This window comes from Leptinotarsa decemlineata, unplaced genomic scaffold, assembly GCF_025532065.1.
Source record: "Leptinotarsa decemlineata unplaced genomic scaffold, Ldec_3_MD MMD2_tig00026369_RagTag_RagTag, whole genome shotgun sequence".
Classification (NCBI taxonomy): Eukaryota; Metazoa; Arthropoda; class Insecta; order Coleoptera; family Chrysomelidae; genus Leptinotarsa; species Leptinotarsa decemlineata.
The window spans coordinates 6,196,151-6,216,713 of NW_027412709.1; the positions used below are offsets into that span (position 1 = coordinate 6,196,151).

The 20,563-nt window shown below is 36.8% G+C and overlaps 1 protein-coding gene across 3 annotated transcripts in view; it reads left to right on the forward strand.

Annotated features, from left to right (window-relative positions):
- LOC111507510 (uncharacterized) overlaps nt 1–20,563 on the forward strand; it is a 484,193-nt gene that overhangs the window by 398,932 nt on the left and 64,698 nt on the right. Inside the window, exon 1 of one of the 3 annotated variants that reach the window (XM_074185256.1) lies at nt 5,782–5,940. The exons of 1 other annotated variant lie outside the window; for it this stretch is intronic. The gene's annotated coding sequence lies outside the window, so the exon portion shown is untranslated. Of the gene's footprint in view, nt 1–5,781; nt 5,941–20,563 lie in introns of those variants that run through there. One more of the 3 variants, XM_023162821.2, reaches the window with a different exon arrangement.

Below are 20,563 nucleotides of genomic sequence, written 5' to 3' on the forward strand. Positions count from 1 at the left end.
AATTATGTGAAGTTTGCAGTACGAGTCACAATGGAAATGAAAGATGATTCTTAAAAATCAAAATAATAAGGGGCTGTTGTTTACAAGGAAAATATGAGGTGCCAACTGTCCTTTGCAAATTCAATTGTTTTCACTGGTTATGGCATCCATCTCTGACAATTTGTTGAATTGGTTAAATACGATAATCTGGGATGATATATATATATATATTTATATATATATATATATATATATATATATATATATATATATATATATATATATATATATTGATTTGTTGAACCTCTCTGTAGAATGTGGAAAATTTCCATCAGTCCTAAAAATTTCCAAAACCATTCCTATATTCAAGAGGGGTGATCCAGAAAGTATTGAAAACTACAAGGGTATCTCTATCTTGAATCCAATTTCAAAAATATTTGAAAAGGGCATGTGTATCCGAATAAATGACTTCTTGGCTGAATTCAAATCATTGACAATATGCCAATATGGCTTCCGCGAAGACCTCAGTACGGAAACAGCCACTACTGAACTCGTACAATATATTTATGACCAAATGGATGCCAATAAGTTAGTATATGGAATTTTCTTTGACTTATCTCGAGCCTTTGACACCCTAAACTATGAAATTTTAAAAATCAAGTAAAATTCTCTTGGAATCCGTGGTCATATTAACGAATGGCTCATGTCATTCACAAGGGAAAGACAAATGGTAGTGAAAATTGATGACTATACCTCTGAAAAATATGAAATAGAACTTGGAACTCCTCAGGGAAGTGTTCTTGGACCCCTGTTGTTTCTGCTATATGTGAATGACCTTCCCAACTATATAAAGGAGGAAAGGCTATTCATGTATGCAGATGACACAACGATTGTGGTCAGCGAACACACTCCTGAGGAAATACTTTCGAAAATTAGAAATGTCATTGAACAGTTTTCCCGATGGTGTTTGGCTAATCACCTATTGGTGAACATTTCAAAAACAAAAATAATGGAGTTCACAAAAAGACGAGTTGACACAATGGATGTGATGGAATTTGATGGTTATACTGTTAAATGTAGCCAACAAACTCTATTTTTAGGAACTGTTTTAGATTCAAACATTCAATGGAATGAACAAATTAACACAGTCTGTGGCAAGCTCAATAAATCATTTTATGCTATCCATGCCTTGAAAGACACTCTTGACAGACATTCACTCATGAGTGTTTACTTTGGCATGGTGTATTCTACACTTAGCTACAATATTATCTCTTGGGGTCAAGCCAACGAATGGGTGCGTGCTTTCAGGCAACAAAAGAGAATAATAAGATTAATATTCGACTTAGATTTTGGTGAGACTTGTAGAGGAACTTTTAAAAGAAATAAAATTCTGACTACTACTTGCATTTACCTATTTAAAATACTTATATTCGTTCATAATAACAAAACAAAGCTTACATCGAATGCTCAAATACATCAGTATAGAACACGAAACAACCATCACTTATATCAATCAAAACTCAATCGCACTTACTACAAAAAATCCCCAGAATGGGCGGGTGTTCACCTCTATAATTTATTGCCAAATCACCCAATGCAACTTTCACCAAAAAAGTTCAAGGTGGAATTGAAGAAATTTCTTTTGAATAGATGTTTTTATGATCTGAATGAGTATATGAACCATACATGAAAATTGATGAGTGTAATCTTTTAATATGATGTAACAATGTATTTTGTTTCTTGTGATATTTGCGTGATACAAGTTTTATTTACTGTACAATATTTCTTATTCTATGTGACGAACCTATACATTGTACGAATGGCACAAAAAGGTAATATATATATATATATATATATATATATATATATATATATATATATATATATATATATATATATATATATGATGAGCTGTTTTCTCGGGTTTCGCTCCGTGTTCTGTGTATTTTCTCCCCATAAGGATTATTTTCACAACGTTTCGGCAAAGTCTCATTTGCCATCTTCTGGTGATGTCTGTTTTTTTTCAACTAGACTGAGTAGTTCGAACTCTGTGTCTCAATTTATAGGGATGGATGATTCCTTTTACCTGCGTTGCTGCTACTACCTGTGTTTGCTCGACTACCTGTTTTGCTCTTATTACCTGAGCTGCCTCTCCTGTCTCTGTTATTGTACCTGTATTGTCATGTACCGAGTTTTGTTTCTGGGGTTGAGCGGTCTGATTGCTTGTGCGAAGCGATAAAACGGATCTCCATGTTGATGGTATTCTTTGCGCATCATCCCTCTTGTTCATATTATTAGGTCGTTTTTCAATTTCGATAGCCTCTCTGATTGTTCGTGAGTAAAAGTTTTCGTTGCTTGCTAGCATCTTTGTGTTATCGAAATTGATGTTATGTCCTGTTTGAAGTACGTGTTGGAAGAGAGAAGACGTGGTGACTTTTCCCTTCACTGCTAGTTTGTGTTCATCTTTGCGAATGTTGATTCTTCTGTTGGTCTGGCCGATGTAAGTCCTGTCACAATCATAGCATGGTACTTCATACACTCCTTGTGACTCCAGTGGTATCTGATCCTTGGGATTACGAAGCATGGACCTTATTGTCCGTTCTGGTACGAACGACGTTGATATGTTATGTCGGTGAAGAATTCTGCTGATTTTATCTGTTGTTTTTGCAATATATGGTAGTGGGGTTGTTATGACCGGTGTATCTCGAGTTTTTTGTTGTTTCCGTGTGGTCTTGGCAGCCGCTTTTATACTTCTTTCCGAGTAGTTATTCATTTGTAGAGTTGTTTCGATGGTGTTCAACTCTTGTTGTCTGTGATCGTTGTCTGCCAGCCTCCTCGAACGTGTAATGAGTGTTTTTGCCACCGCGTGAATTTGTTTTGGGTGGTGGTGTGAATTTGCGTTCAGGTACCTATTCGTGTGTGTTGGCTTTCGATATACCGTGTGGCCTAATGTTCCGTCCGGCTTTTTCATAATCAGTACATCGAGAAATGCGAGTTGGTTGCCTTCTTCAACTTCTTTCGTAAATTTAATGCGTGGATGGATTTCATTCAAGTGATTAAAAAACCTGGAAAGTTCCTGGTGTCCATGAGGCCAAATCACGAAGATGTCATCGACATACCTCAGCCAGAGTTTAGGTTTCAAATGTGACGTTGCTATTGCTTCGGTTTCGATTTCTTCCATGAAGAGATTGGCAACAACGGGTGATAGTGGCGAGTCCATTGATACCCCTTCAATTTGTCTGTATCGTTGGTCGTTATAGATGAAGTAAGTGTTTTTGATGCAATGTTCCGCCAAGGTGATGATATGCTCTTCCGGTTTGTATTTATTTTTGATTATTTCTAGTGCCTCTCCGGTGGGTACCTGGGTAAATAACGAGGTTACATCAAAGCTGACAAGGATTTCGTCCGGACTAACGGTTTGTGTTTTCAATATGTCTATGAGGTGGTCGGCATTGCGAACATATAAATCATTGACAATTCGAACTTCCATTGTCAAATATGATATGAAATGAATTGAAATCCCTGAAAGAACTATGCAATTGAAAATTAAGATGACAAGCTGAAAATAACAAATACATTCAATAAAAAAACCTGAAATTAAATTGCAATGAAACAAATAATAAGCATAAAATTGGAAACTGAACAATTAGCGCCCTTGCACTCGTAAAACTTCACGTCTCTCACTCCCGAGAAAGAGGAAGACTATTAGTGCCAAAATGCAACGAGTCCAATGGAGCTTTCGAAGAGCGGGAGTCTCCACGTTTCGGGAGACAAGAGCTCTTACGTCTCCTGCACCTCGAGTGCAGGAGCCATGTTTCTCCCTCAAAATGCAAAAGGATGAGTGTGGGTTTCCACACGACGAGTGAAAACGGTTATCCCTAGTTGACGCTTCACTGTTGCACTGATGCACTGTTTGGAACCTTTTATATAAAAATGAATATTACTGGAGTTTAATCCCAACACCAAATCGTTATTATTAAAACATATACACGTGTTTCAGTCACCAAGTGATAATCTTCAAGAGAAATATTAAATCAAATTACATACAATATTGTCCTTATTTATACCATAGATACCTCTGCTAGGTACCTGCGTCTTAATTTTCCTCAATCAATTTCACATGTTGCCTCATCTACTAGTCTTCAATCAATTTTACATTATTGCCTTATCTAACAGTCAGATAAATCTGATAAGAAGGACGATATTGTATGTGATATAGTTTAATATTCCTCTTGAAGATGATCACATGGTGATTGAAACACATGTCGAGGTGTTAAAATTACGATTTGGTGTTGGCATCGAACTCCAGTAATATTCACTATTTTTCATGTCAGATTACGAGTAGTTAATTAGTGATGTCTACAACCGAACCGCTCTTTGGGATGAAAATCTCTACATTTATAAGGATTTCTGACTGGCCACTGTCAACTGAGGAAACACTTTCACAATATGGGTCTGGTGGACACACCTCTATTCAGGATGTGTGAACAGGAAGATGAAACTCTCAGGCATGTCCTATCCGAATGTCCGGAGTTATCGTCAATAAGAGAGTGTGTGTTCGGCGAGTCTTGGCCTACACCTGCCGATATAAAAGAGATGTCTCCCAGAGACCTGTCCGCCTTCCTGGAAAGGACAAGATGGGCGATGACCTAGGACAACTCCTTGGGAGGATGTACAATGGGTCACATGTGGCCTAAGTGCTGTGGGCCTACACTCACCCTCCCTACTCTATAGATACAGATACAGAAAGGCCCAAATGGAGTCGCAAAAAGTTGTCTGAAAGTCTGCAAGTTGCTCAACGAATATTTTTAATTTTACCTATTCCATTCTTGATCGCTGACATTTCTGTCATCGAGGTTTGTGTCGACGGTAGAGAAGGTATATGGCAACATCTGGCGTACGATCCATTTTACGACTGATCTCAAGTAGCCAGGAACTAAAAAGGCTCCTGGTGTGAATGAGCACACACTTTGTTTTATTTTAATTTAAAGATAGAAAGCGCTTAATGAAAGACCTCATAGAATATGAAAGAGGTGTGATTTCACTTACATGGAACACTGGTAACCTCAATGGCGAACATCGATGTTTCGGAGTGAGTCGCTTGTCTCATTAGGTACCTCCACACCGCCAATCTGAATAACATTACAAGATTGAAGTGGCGAGTTAGTTAAATCAACTAATGATATCAACGATACTACAAAATTACATTCATTCACTTAATCGATTTATTTCCAGCCATAGAATCTTGTTTAAACTGAAAGGGATATATTTGCAGGAGAGAATAATTTGTGGGAAACAAAGGTTTTGGCTCCCTACTTCTTCATTTTCATGCAAAAAACATGTAGGGAAACTCCCATAGGACGAAAGCAATTAATTTGAAAATAAACTCCACAGAGATTTATATATCGTGTCATATTCAGCCATATTTAACGATCATTCGATGAAACTATCAATATTGAAGTTGATTTAATTCGAAGTTATTTCATATACTCGAAACATGACCTGGATTTCGGTTCGATTATTTCGTTTTGTATTATTTCAATTCGTAACTCACTTCAAATTCAATTTTTTTTTTCAATATTCGAAGCTATATCAGTCACTTTCAAAATTGAATCTGGATACTATTAATAGCAATCGTTTCAATATCACCCCGAAGAGAGTCACGCCACACCGTTAACCTTCAAATCCGTCGATGTACCGGAAGTATGCACAAGAGGTCGGGGAAAGCACACGCCGAAGAACCGCGCTTCTTTCACCAACACACCATCTGATAGCCTTCACCTATGACTCACCCTGTATACACTTCATTTCACTATTGGATCAAGTCTCCTGGTGGAGGTTTCCAAGAGAGTGAATGGCGGGAGAAAAGTTTCGTATAGGATTAGAAAACAGCCGGTAGATCAGTGTCGGTTCAGTTCTTTTCTTGTGTCCGTGCTGTGTACATTGTAGTTTTTTTACACAGTAAGTGTCTTCTTCCTCTTCTTATCACGGATTACCCGCCAATAACTTGCACGCTTCAATTGATCAGGAAGTTAGATCTTTCATGCAGACGGCCTTGAAATAAACGGCGATCGGCTGTGATGATCGCTTGTTTTGTGATGTGCAATGTACTGTGGTTCAGTCGGTTTGAATGAAATGAGGATAGAAATTTACGGTGAAAGATCCACTACGGTCAGAAATTGATGCCGCATTCAATGAACTTGTTTTATATTACACATGTGAACTCGCTTTTATTCAAACCGAACTAACTGCAGGCAACGTAGCAGAAAGTACATTTCTAAATTAATGTTTACAAATTCGTGTTGATTTCAAAAAGAGCCCCTGCCTTATTTTCGAAAAATAATATTTAATTTCGGGTTGAAGTAGTTCATCTAGATACTGTTGAAATCCATCAGTTTGGTCTTCAGAAGGTCAGAAGAGAAATTCCTTGCAAAGTAGAACAGGAAAACAATATTTGGAACTATTAATTCCATTGAAAATTATTTGTTTGTAATTAAGAAGTGCTCCTTATTTTTCGTGTAATGATATTTATTGCTATATTGAAATTTATCTAATTATATGAATGTTTCCGTTTCGATGAATGAAAAAATTGTGGAATTATGAATTCAGTTCTGTTACCGGTGATGTAAGTGGGGATACCGCACCCTTCACTTTACCGCCTTTTGATTTTACCCTCTCCACAATCCATTGTTACAACTGTTACTACTCATACAAGGTATTCATTTCCATTATAATACGTGTATTTTCATTGTAATACATGTAAGGTGTTCCAGGTGTACAGAAATGTGTATCCGGAAAGTTTGTTCAGAATGAACGATCAGCAATTTGTCTCATTTCAGATTCAACAATCCTTCTAGCGTTATTAGTCTTCAATTATTTCCAACTTGACTTTATCGTGAACCTACCAATGAAACCTGCAGAATTCGTAATATCATATCAATAGTCAGATACAATTTTCTTTTCGTTAACATTTCTCACAATGCGAATGTGTAGAAGAGTACTTGAGTATTCCAGGTACCTACTTTGTTTCCACCTGAGAGCACATTGAAGAGTTTTTATGTGCCTGGATAGAGTCCTTGTAATATAACCTCGGTCTTGTTTTCTTTTTCTTTGGATATCAACACGCAATTAGTACACTGCCTTTGATTGATATTTATTCAACATTCACTAATAGAACACAGTCATTTCGAGACTGAATACCAAGTTCACAAAGATTCACATTCCATTTTGACGCATACTTCAATTCAAATTTGTTGAGGTTCCCCAAAACCCGTTGAGTCGCATATTCAAAATTAATTGGCCCTGAATCAGAAAGAAATGGTGGATGAGAAAATGATTCTGAGCGTCTGAAATTTCTCAATGAAAATTCAAAATATGTGCATTAACGAATTTTTTAGGTGAAATGATTCTTTCTAATCATTTCAATTTGATTTTTTCACTCACGGGTTGGAATGAAGTGATAACGATGTGTCTACGTGAGAGTTCCACAAATAGTTTTGACATCTCCTTTCCAATTGGAGTTTTTTGGATTGTTGGAATCGTGTAAGACAGTTAAATTTTTTATGAATGTTGTACTCTACTGTGCTCACAGTACAGCACAGCTCGCTCTGTATGTCGGTGTCGCCATCTATATAATAGTAAATGTACTTCAATGGAAGGTATTTCGGTGTCAAGAAAACTGTTTTTTTTTAATTTCTGAATAAAGTCAACAGTAAATTAATTATCGTTCTTAATTTTGAATATTTTAATTTCACGCATTGCTGATTCGGTAACCTCTGTGACATTTGATTCAAATGATTTCCAGTCCGAAAACTGAACTAATGATGTGAACAAAATACTTTCTCAATTATTTAAACTCGTGATAATGGTACGAGGATAAATACATTTCCGTGGTTGACTTCACATCACATCAATTTTGATATACATTATTGATTCAAGGCAACAATAGGTTTTCTCAACACCATTTATCCCATTCAATTAAGTCCAACTCAGAAGACATTTATTTACATCCTCTCAATTCTTAATATAAATGACATGATATTCAGTACACATCATTCATTTATGGACTGATGGATCCATTCACGAATTCCATTGTCATCGTTGCATCGTATCAGTTAGTTCTTGTTCAGAATGATTTGAGAAGAAAAGCATTTAGTCTGTCTAGCCAAGTATCAAGTGTTGTCAACAATCAACTTGGAAATGATCACTTTTTTCAATATCACTCCAAACATCTGTTTCGAAAAAATATGTTTCAAATCTGGTATTCTGTGAACCAGTTGTTGCCCCTGACGAATGAGTCAAACCATGCGCGAGTTGAAAATTAACGAGGCCCTTTTTAAATGAGCGATTCCTAGCACAGGTTGAACTTGGCGTAGGAAAAATCGGTTGGCTGAAGAGAAGAGCTTCTTCGAACTGTAATTATATAATAATAATAATAATAATAATAATAATAATAATAATAATAATAATCGTCTTTATTGTTACCCAGCTGTAGTTACATATAAATATTTAAATAAATTAGAGAGCTAGTTGCTGGAGAGGAATTGGAGCATTTCTCCTTAGGGCAGCTGCTCGAGCAGCTGATGAACTCGGTATAGTTTCCGACTCTGAACGAGGTGACTACAACTCTGTCACCGAGTTGGAACCCGTTCAGCAAAAAGCTCAGATAAAAGCCGCAGAGATCACCTTACTTCTGCGGAGACACAGGGATAAGCCGATGCATGGGGTCTTCTTCAATAACATTGAAGACCTTGGCTTATCAAAGCGCCTGACGTTCGCTTTTCTCAGGTCGAGTCGGCTGAAGTCGGCAACTGAGGGGTTCATCATGGCTTGCCAGGATGGTGTCTTCAACACCTTAGTCTACCGCAGTCGCGTGATGGGTATAGAGGTTCCTGACAAAAGGTGCAGGGCCTGCCGCGAGGCGCCCGAGACCCTAATGCACTTGCTATCAGCATGTCCAGCATATGCGGTCTCGGCCTATATCCATCGACATAACGCGGCCCTAAGAGTGCTATATTACCATCTACGGCACTCTTACGGTATTGACGAGACACCGGTGTTGCCCTACGCTCCGGGGGATATTGAATCCGTTGTGGGGAACGAGAAGTGCCGAATTTATTGGAACTATTCGTTCACCACCCTCAGGCTCATACAAGCTAATAAGCCTGATGAAGTCCTTCTCGACCACCAGACCAAAACGATATTTGTCGTGGAGTTTTCAGCTCCTGGCGAGACGAATATCGTCAGAAAAGAGGAGGAAAAACGGATAAAATATCGAGATTTTCTCTTCGAACTCCGCAGACTCTATCCAGATCACTCTGTCAAGATGGTCGTTCTGATTATTGGAGTCCTTGGTGGAATGATGTCTTCTCTACTCTCGAATCTCAAAATCATACCGACTTGCCGCACTAAGGCAGAAATCTTAGCCGCACAGATGCAGAAGGCTGTCATTCTTGGCTCACTGCGTTTGCTCAGGGCACATGATTCTCGGACCCAATGATCACTTACCCCACGGTGTGGGGAGTGGTCATTGGTTGATTATGCTGGCGCGCCCTCCCGAATGTATCGGGGCTTCGGGGGATAGGGCCTGACCAGCGCACACTACGGTGAAAAAAAAAATAATCGTCTTTATTGTTACCCAGCTGTAGTTACATATAAATATTTAAATAAATTAGAGAGCTAGTTGCTGACATAACAGAAGGCGAAGTTCAACTTAGTTAGCACAAGTGCTACTGAGTTGTTCTTCCATGCATTATTATCATCATCACATATCGAGTATTAAATGTATCTAGGTTTTCAAGAATAACGGTATTCTGAGAACATTACATCTGAGTTCAAGAAACAATTTATGATTATTATCGATCAAACATCTACCTAAAACTACCTAACCTTCAACATTCATCGTTTTCAATCATTGAGGAATATAGTCATTATGAGGCAATTGCAATAAGAGAGCATATTGGCATTAAGTAGTCTTCATATATCTTCATTCAACTTACAGAATAAACGATATTATTTGTTCTTTATCATATGTCTATATATTTTTCCCGTTTTATTTATTCATTGAAACAATCTAGTTTCGCCTTTGTTAGAAGGTTGCTATTCGGTTTTGTTCAAGGAGTCACATGAAGATGTCGCCTTCATCTTTACTTTCGAATATATCAGTGATATACTGGTTGAATATTACTAAAAATAGACCAGACATTCTTGGAATGAACCATTTGATACGCTTTCACGGTATACTCTAAGGACATATGTGAAAAACATAGTTTTTGAAGTTTTCAACAGCTTCTTGAAGTGATAAAAGTCATTGTCGACGTAATTTTTGTTCGACGTACAACTTCTATTGAAAATATTTGAACTGTCAGATAGTAAAAAAGTTCTTCCAGTTGTGGTTTCGTATACTTTCCGGGGTTGAAAATGATTTATTTACCCTTCATTGATTTTTCATATCTTTCATAAAGAGCTTTCTATATTCGAATTCAAATGAAACGAAGTGTGTGTGAGATATCGTCAAACTTTTTTATTCGTTAGAACGACTTATTGACGCCATTATGGGTGGAATAGGACATCGTTCAAATGTCCGCCATGACTTCTCTGGGTGGAGCGCATCCGAAACATCTAATTTTCCATGACTCTGGCACATGAATCAGGCTGAATTTGACCGATGATATGGTTTATGTTGGCTTTGAGGACTGCTGTGGTTTGTGGTTTATTCGGATACACCTGCGGCTTAAAAAAACACAAGAAATAGTCTAGCAGGGTCAAATCGCACGATCTCGGGGGCCAGATCACATCACCTCCACGTGAGATGAACATGCTCTCAAATTGTTCGTACAGAATATTGAATGTGGCATGAGCTGTGTTGCAGATAGTGCCGTTCTGTTGATGTCACATGTTGTTTGTGTCCAGATCATCGAATTCATTGCTCGCCGTTGACAGTGATGGCTAGTCCCAAAATCCACACCCTAAAATGACTGTATCAGGATGCTCTTGGATGTGGACACATGTGGATTGGTGTCGTCCCAAACTCGATAATTTTGTTTGTTCACGTACCTATTCATCCAGAAATTGGTCTCATCGCTGAAGATGATTTTTTGATGGAAATTAGGGTCAGTTGCAAACTGCTCTGGGGCCCATTCAGCGAATAGGCGACGTTGTCTATGGTTTTTTACCTTCAGTTTTTTGATTAGTTGAATTTTGTACAGGGGCAGGTCCTAGTTGTAGCTTGCGAAAGGCATAGTTCTTGTAAGCAACGTGAAATCGACTGCCTCAAACTCTCCTGCACACTCTCACTGATGGCGGCTAGGTTTTTGACAGATCTTGCGTTTCATCGACGTTCTGGTGTTGATGGATTGTTTACTGAACCAGTGGACTCAAATTCATCTACCACATTGCGAATAGTTCTTTCGGTAGGACGAATATAGCGACTCTAAAATGTCGGAACAAAACACCCATGTTGATCAAACAATTTCATTATTTGCACATGTTGTTGCATGCTATATCCGTTCGTAATGATTTGGCAAAACAGGCTAAATAAATGATAACTTATTTGACAGATGTAGCTTCACCAATATTGCCGTTATCAATAGTTAAAGTTCTGAAATTTCAGTTTTTAGACCTTATACGTAATGATAAATGTTTAAACAATACATATATACATTTTGTCAAAACAAGTTTGGAATTCACATCATGTGAATAGTGAGAAATTGAAGTAAAAATGACATAAAATCGTCAAGGTAAAATGTAACTTCAATTTCTCAATAATTGTGAACCAGAAGAAAAATAAAACAGAAAACGGCAGAGGTATAGATACTAATATTATGAGACATTACAGTAATTGTTTTTTTTTGTATCGCCCACTCTCATGAAGTACACTCGAGATAATATAAATTGTAGTTTTGTGAGACATAAAATATGAATCGTTATATTATTTTTTCAAATATATATGTATATATATATTTGAGAAATATATATATATATATATATATATATATATATATATATATATATATATATATATATATATATATATATATATATATATATATATATATATTATATATATTTCATTTCATATATTCATTTCATATAACATTTTTGCAGAAATCTATCAATAAGTTACACGAAAAAGTTATGATAGATTCATATATGATAAGATCAGATTCTGAACCCTGCCTTATGACATGAACATAGGCCATAACAAGTATAAATTGTTTAAAACCTTCGTCATCCTGACAAATCTGTCATTATCATTAAATAATTATTTTATAATGATGTTTTTTTTTTACCGAAGTATGCACTGGTCTGGCCCTCTCCGCCGAAGCCCCGCGCCAGCATTATCAACCAACGACCACTCCCCACACCGTGGTGTAAGTGATCATTAAGTCCAAGAATCTGCATCTGTCCTGCTAAGATTTTTGCCTTAGTGCGGCAGGCCGGTATGGTTTTAAGATTTGAGACTCCAATAATCAGAACAACCATCTGGATAGAGTCTGCGGAGTTCGAAGAGGGAATCTCGATATTTTATCCATTTCTTCTCCTCTTTTCGGACTATATTCGTCTCGCCAGGAGCTGAAAACTCCGAGACAAATATCGCCTTGCTCTGGTGGTCGAGTATGAGCCTGAGGGTGGGGAACGAATAGTTCAAATAAACTCGGCACTTCTCGTTCCCCACAACGGATTCAATATCCCAATAGCACTCTATTGCGTTATGTCGATAGATACAGGTCGAGACCGCATATGCTCCACATGCTGATAGCACCAGTACAGTCGGAAAAATGCGCCGGCATCTTCATCCAATTATTATTATCATTATAGTACTGATTAACGATTCACTGTTATTAGTACTAGTAAATCAGTACCAATATTGGTATTATAAAATAATTATCATCATTATAGTGACAGCGTTTTTTGAGAAAAACAAAAAATGAAGTCACCAATTTATCAAAAAATGAAAAGTTGGATTGGAATATTATGAAATAATCAGTATTTTTTATTAATAGCAGTAACGCATTTGTGAGTTGTCATAGACCTACCTCATTATTGGTAATTGTCGAAACCATGAATTCAGATATCAAATCCCAACATTTTTACCAAGAACAGACGTCAGTACGAAGGGAAGACAGGACAAGTTGTATTCACCATTCAGCCGAGTACCACTGTCGATATTCAATTCGAAACAGCGCTGTATGGTATCGAATAGACTTATACTCGTATCATTTGTTTCCTTTAAAGTTACTGGAAGGCAGAAATGAATTTCATCTGTAGATTTTTCTTTCGATCTAATGTCATGTGGCACCGCCAAGTAGTGGAACTGTGTATCCCGTCTATAAAAAATGGGTGTGGATGACACAAAAACTTCAATCTGTGTTTCCATGTGAAACAGTTGTTATATTGGGATGCTGCATAAAGTTATTGAGTTTTTCAGAGTGCCCTATTTGTCGGTTTTATGACTGCACTGGTACATTTATAACACCGAACAAGTGGACCAAATACATTATTAACAACTCAAGACGTTTATTTACATTTTGAACCAGTTCGGATTTATTCAACTGAAAAAGACAGGCTATTTCGCAATTGTAACTACTTCAGCATACATCGATTAAATTATCCGCTTTGTGTAAAACAAAGAAAAGAAATTCCAACCGCAAGTTGGTATGATGTATACGTGACAAAATAGTAAGTAGGTGAGCATTCATGCTGCTGCTGCTTTCTACCGAATCATATTTATGCATACAAAACAATATCATATAACGTAATAACGAATACGAGTTTTGTTTCATATTGGTTTGTAAATGTTCAGGTAATTACATCTCGAAATATATTTTTTCTGATAATACCAATGGAGAAATTAAAACAACTCATTATTAAAGAAGGAAATTTTATGTTCATAGAATTTTGAACTGATGAAAAGTGAGTCTCACAATAGTAAAGGCTAGTGATAGAAATGATTATATTGGTGTCACTGAAATATATTACAGTATATACCCAATAAATCTGGCATTCTGAAATTTCCACACATTATATAATTTAGTGAGCCTCAATATACATTTGTCTTATAGTGAGATGTCCTTTTCCTAGTTACTATTCAGAATTTTCTGAATATCCATGATTATCTATATTGCTGGGTAGCGACCCAAATAGTGAAACATTATCACTTCTTCAAGTGATTCTGGAACTATTTCACTAGTGAGTTCGTAAAATAATTCAATAAAATGATCTACATTCGATTATTTGCTTTTTCATGTTCAAAATATCATTGACATTTGACGACACCGTATAATATAAGTCGGTGACTTGGTGAATGTTTGGTTTACCGATTTTCAGGAAACCATGTTTCGAATACCAAAACTCATTCATGAATAGAAGTGGTTAGTTTTAGAATGAGTAACCCGGATTTTGGTTAGTTTAGGACCAAACTCCCTGTTACTTAGTTCTGATGAAAAATGAAGGTTGACGTTTCAGAAAGTTCTGTATCTGTAGAGTATGGAAGGTGAGTGTGAAAAAGCATACAGCCCACATGTGACCCCTTGTACATCCTCCCGAGGAGTTGTCCTCCTAGGTCATCGTCCATCCTGTCTTTTCCAGGAAGGTGGATAGGTCTCAGGGAAACATTTCCATTATATCGGTAGGTGTAGGCTGAGACTCGCCGAACACACACTCTCTTTTACATTCGCATAGGACATGCCTGACAGTTTCAGAAAGTTGTTTCTATACATTTTCTGAACTAATTATCAAAATTAAATTAAGTTTGAATTAGAATATATGGAAGTTTTGTGACAATGACGCGAAGAGAATAAATCGTTATGAATAAATGTTTGATAATTGATAATAATTTTTGTTTTGAATATTTCATAATAATAATAATAATAATAACGCATGCTATCGGTATGAAATTCGGGATAGACAAATGTGCAATGGTCCATCTCAAAAGAGGACGAAGCGGGGACTACGGAGAGGATTTGTAGCTCGTAGATGGAAGCATCTTACACCATCTGGATGCTGGAGAGACGTATACTTATCTCGGGGTGGAACAACGCCACTCACAAGAGGTAACAACAGTGAAAAACTCTCTCCGCGGCAAGTATCAGCAAAAACTTCGACAGATCTGGTCATCGGAACTGTCGAGGAAGAACAAATTTGCTGCAACATTCCATTCTTACACTACTCGTTTGGAGTAGTGAAGTGGACTCGGAAGGAGCTGTATCAACTCGACGTAAAGACCCGAAAAATGATGCATCTCGATAGGAGTTTGCATCCCAAATCGTCCGTTCCACGGTTGTACTTTCCCCGACAACAGAGAGGCCTTGGACTCTTGAGTTTGGAGTGTTTACATGACAAAATGGTGCTGAATACAGCCTATAAAGTGGTCAAGAGTTCGGATCCCCTTCTCTGCATGGTCCGTGATCATAAGAGAGCAGGAATTGGAGCATTTCTCTTTAGGGCAGCTGCCCGAGCAGCTGATGAACTCGGTATAGTTTTCGACACTGAACTAGGTGACCACAACTCTGTCACCGAGTTGGAACCCGTTCAGCAAAAAGCTCAGATAAAAGCCGCAGAGATCACCTTACTTCTGCGGAAACATAAGGATAAGCCAATGCATGGGGTCTTCTTCAATGATATTGGAGACCTTGGCTTATCAAAGCGCCTGACCTTCGCTTTTCTCAGGTCGAGTGGGCTGAAGTCGGAAACTGAGGGGTTCATCATGGCTTGCCAGGATGGTGTCTTCAACACCTTAGTCTACCGCAGTCGCGTAATGGGTATAGAGGTTCCTGACACAAGGTGCAGGGCCTGCCGCGAGGCGCCCGAGACCCTAAAGCACTTGCTATCAGCATGTCCAGCATATACGGTCTTGGCATATATCCATCGACATAACACGGCCCTAAGAGTGCTATACTACCATCTACGACACTCTTACGGTATTGACGAGACACCGATGTGGCCCTACGCTCCGGGGAATATTGAATCCGTTGTGGGGAACGAGAAGTGCCAAATTTATTGGAACTATTCGTTCCCCACCCTCAGGCTCATACAAACTAATAAGCCTGATGTAGTCCTTCTCGACCACCAGACCAAGACGATATTTGTCGTGGAGTTTTCAGCTGCTGGCGAGATGAATATCTTCAGAAAAGAGGAGGAAAAACGGATGAAATATCGAGATTTTCTCTTCGAACTCCGCAGACTCTATCCAAATCACTCTGTCAAGATGGTTGTTCTAATTATTGGAGTCCTTAGTGGAATGATGTCTTCTCTACTCTCGAATCTTAAAAGCATACCGGCTTGTCGCACTAAGGCAGAACTCTTAGCCTTACAGATGCAGAAGGCTGTCATTCTTGGCTCACTGCGCTTGCTCGGGGCACATGATTCTCGGACCCAATGATCACTTAGTTAGTTAGTTGACCAATGATCACTCCCCACGGTGTGGGGAGGGGTCATTGGTTGATAATGCTGGCGCGCCCTCTCGAATGTATCGGGGCTTCGGGGGATAGGGCCTGACCAGCGCACACTACGGTGAAAATAATAATAATACGTCTTTATTCACCATAAAAAAACAAATGGAATAGACGAAAATGAAATAAAACAATATACAGGAACAAAAACAAGGAACGAAAAACTTCCAGTATATGGTGAATAGGAGGAGTATCAGCCAATGTTGTTTTTCAACTCAACCTTTCAATTGTCATAAATTCAATGTATCATAAATAATCAAAAATTTAAGTTGTTATCAATATTTCTATTATGTGATGAAATTGGGCATTACTCAATAAATATCCATAATTTTTTATATACTTCATTCTAAGACTTACACTGAAATTTTTATAGAACCACATGTCTTCTGCTATTCAATAACTCATTCAGTGATGTTGAAAAGAGTTATTCATAGTGATTCTTGCAGCATTTTGTGTACAGAACCTTTCACAATCTGAGAAATAAACAAAGATAAATCGATAATCTACTGAAGTGTAATGAAGGGAAAACTGAAAAGTTCACCCAAAAATCGTAGGAACCACTGATGAGTTCAATTATTCAATATCTCATCGTTCTCACAAATTTTTACCACCAATCAATTGAATCGTTGGAAAAATAACTCAATACTTAGCTTTTTCAGAACGGTTGAAAAATTCACTTATCAAGATCATCAGATGAAAACAGGTATGATTTTTGTCAGACGATGAAAAAATGGAATGTTCAGTTTCCACTTGCGATATTCAGCTTGAATAAACATACAGGGTGTTATTGAGAATTCAGTTCGGGTTCATATTCCCTTTTTCAACCTCACGCCCAAGCAATTGTAACCAGGTACGATTCATTCTAACAGGGCTATTCAAGTACACTTCTTACCTGCAGAATCTTTGAGATTTCTCATTTTTTCGTTAGATTCTCTGTCGACCATTTTTGTTTCACTGCATTTTATTTCAGTTGATTTCAAAATATGCTCCGCTATCCCTGATCACGTAAATAAGTGAGCATATTTTATGAACAATTGTATCAACTGATTGGATTTGCAGTAATGACACAACCAAAACTAATAGGTTTTGCAATAACTACATAACCACTGCTTGGCAGTCTGAGTAGTGGTATTATATTTTCGATTGATATCTACAGATATCTGTGAGTTGGTTTTTTATATAGAGTTAATTCATCATCCATACTGTATAATGAAGCACTATGTCGGAGATTGTATTTCAGCGAAAAATGAACCACGATAAGGAATATGGTTTCTATGAAGTACCTATAGTCATAGTACTTCGAAAATGAATTAGAATCAACTTTTTGTGTTGGCTTTCGAACTCTTTCTAGTAAAAAAGGATTTTTAATTACGTTTAGGAATTTTTATTTTCAATACTAACAATCGAAACTTTGTAGCTTGGTTCAAATTTCCTATGCTCATCATTATTATTAGTCTTTTTTGTTCAACCCATTCAATTATTCGTTTCGATTGCAGAATTACTTTTTTGTTGAATAGGACATATATTTAGGAGATAATAATTTTGGCTTTCTACTTCTCCTTCTTTATTCGAAAACAATGTGAGAATCTTCCATGTGATTTCAAAATGAACTCTTTACAGATATGTGTAGATCACTCAAAGAAGTGACTCCTATTCGGTTTATATTCCAAAAATCAGTTATGGAATTGAATCAGATATCATTCATTGCGGACATATATGTTTCGGAATTAGACACTTCTCTTTTTACCTTTTCAGCACCAATCTGTATAACATCACAAGATGAAGCACTCGAATTATTCATAATGTTACGACCTTATGTCACAAATGAGTTGAGTCTACTAATATATCATCGATGCCATTCGCTCATTTGATTCTATTCCAGCCATAGGAATCTTTTTTAAATTGAAAAGGGTATATAATTTTTGGGAAAGGAAAGTTTTGGCTTTCTACTTCTTCATCTTCATACAAAAAAGTGTGAATCTTTCAAATAAAAAAGAAAGCAATTTATTCCAAAATAAACTCTTCACAAAGACGTGTACATCATTCAAGGTGGTTCAATCAAAGTTTTTTTTTTGTATTTTTACATTTCATACTCATTGTTAATTGTTCATTCCATCTTATTTTTGTAATTATTTCTCTGTTTTCTCATTCGAATAATTCTATTCAATTGTCATGAATATCAATGCTATTGACCGTTTTTCAATCAATGGAAGTGATAACTAGTATTAATCAATATGCAATCTACAGATGTTTCGGAGAAACATTTCATTCATCAGATGGAACTACTCCCTCATACCAAAATGTTTGTCCAAAATTGAATATAATGGTGTTTAATGCTATTCAATGTTATTTATCACAATTTCCATGTCTTCGAAAACCACAACACATTTCGTTTTCTCTACATGAAAATCATTATTGACAGACAACGGCCATGATGAAATTCCCAGAACAGAAACACCAGAACAAAAATGCTGAGGCGCGTTTCGCTAACCAAGTTAGCATCATCGGGAGATGAATGAAACTACTTTCTACCAACTATGATGTTTTTACATGGATCTAGAATAATAATAACTTCATAAAATGAGAGTCACTAAATTGATTCCTAGTATTTTGTTATTGTCGTATTGTTATGTAACTAATACTTGACTGATAACTAATCTACCTGTAATTACCAGTGAGTGCAATTAATGAGCTATTAGGAATGGGACCTTCATCAAAGTTCATTTATATCATTTTACATTTCTTGTTTTCTGAACTTTTGAAGGCATTGAAAAACTTGTCATATACTGGTCTGATCAGTTTCAAGCATTTCTCACTTATTCTGTAGTCTTTGTCTATAGCATGTTGAACATCTCTGTACGTATCTGGTCTATAAAATCGAATATGTAAAATATGTTTTTTGTACTGATCCATTATAGTCCTCTCAGTTTGACCAACATATTTTTTATCGCAATCCTCACAGCTTATTTCGTAAATTCCAGACTTCCATTTTTGCATATGCATATCAGAAATACTGAGAAATGAGTTAAGCAGAAATTGAGTCCAATATCGGTCACTCAATTTTATGCTAATGGAAAAAACTGAAAGTTTGTCTCGTTATAATCATGTTCCACTTCAGTTATTATCCAGCGCATTCAGCAATCAATCAAGTTCACAAATCGCTATTTTTATGTACCAATGAAATTTTTGTAGAGAATCCAGCGAGTATTCGCTTTTCAGGTCGATATACATTCCATTGACCAATTCGTTTCAACGCAGACATTATGTCGTTATGTAAGGATGGATATGAGTTTCACTTTTTTAATGAATTGGTCATTAACTCTCCCAGTTAATTGATTCCACAGTCAGATTATCGAATTGTGAATGGTACTTGGAGGCTTGAAAGATCTGCAATTAAAAGGCGCTTCTGACGTATAACTGATGTGTGAGTAAAAGGAGAGTTATATTGTACATAATATAGGTTGTACATATTATAACTAGTATCACCGTCTTCAGTTTAAAGTGATGTTATTTACCCATCTCATTTCAATTGGTCAAAATCAATAAAAAATAATGGACATATTACTGTTGCAAATATTTGTTATCGTACGTTAATAGAATACACCCTGTCACTTTGAGTTCGCACATCTCTGAGTATTATAGTAGAAAACAGTCTGAATCATGGTTTCAACTATTCACAACGAACGATATATCAAGAAGAAACATTTTTGATGATGTTCAAATACAAGAGAACCTATAGTCATGTGTTTTAGGTTAGTTAAGATCACTTCGATGTAACTTTCATATTTTTTTCGAAAAACTGATGTTGGCGTTTCGAATATTCATGTTCTCTGAACGAGTGAACCTATTTTCGAAAACAAATTGGCGATGTATTCGAGAAAATTCGAAGGAAAAAACTTCCGCTGCTCAGGACGTTGAAAATTTCACAATGGTTTCCAGGTCAAAAATTCACTTTTATGAATATATTCAACGTATATTTGAATTTTTGGTGGTAGTTTTATCTCGCGGTACATTTCCGATGAAATGTAAATTTCAGAAGTGAAGGTTTTATTTTACTGCAAATAATATATCGGTCGTTCGTATATTCTTCTGTGTTGTTCAGATGTGAAAGTTTCGTTTCTGCAAGTTAATTG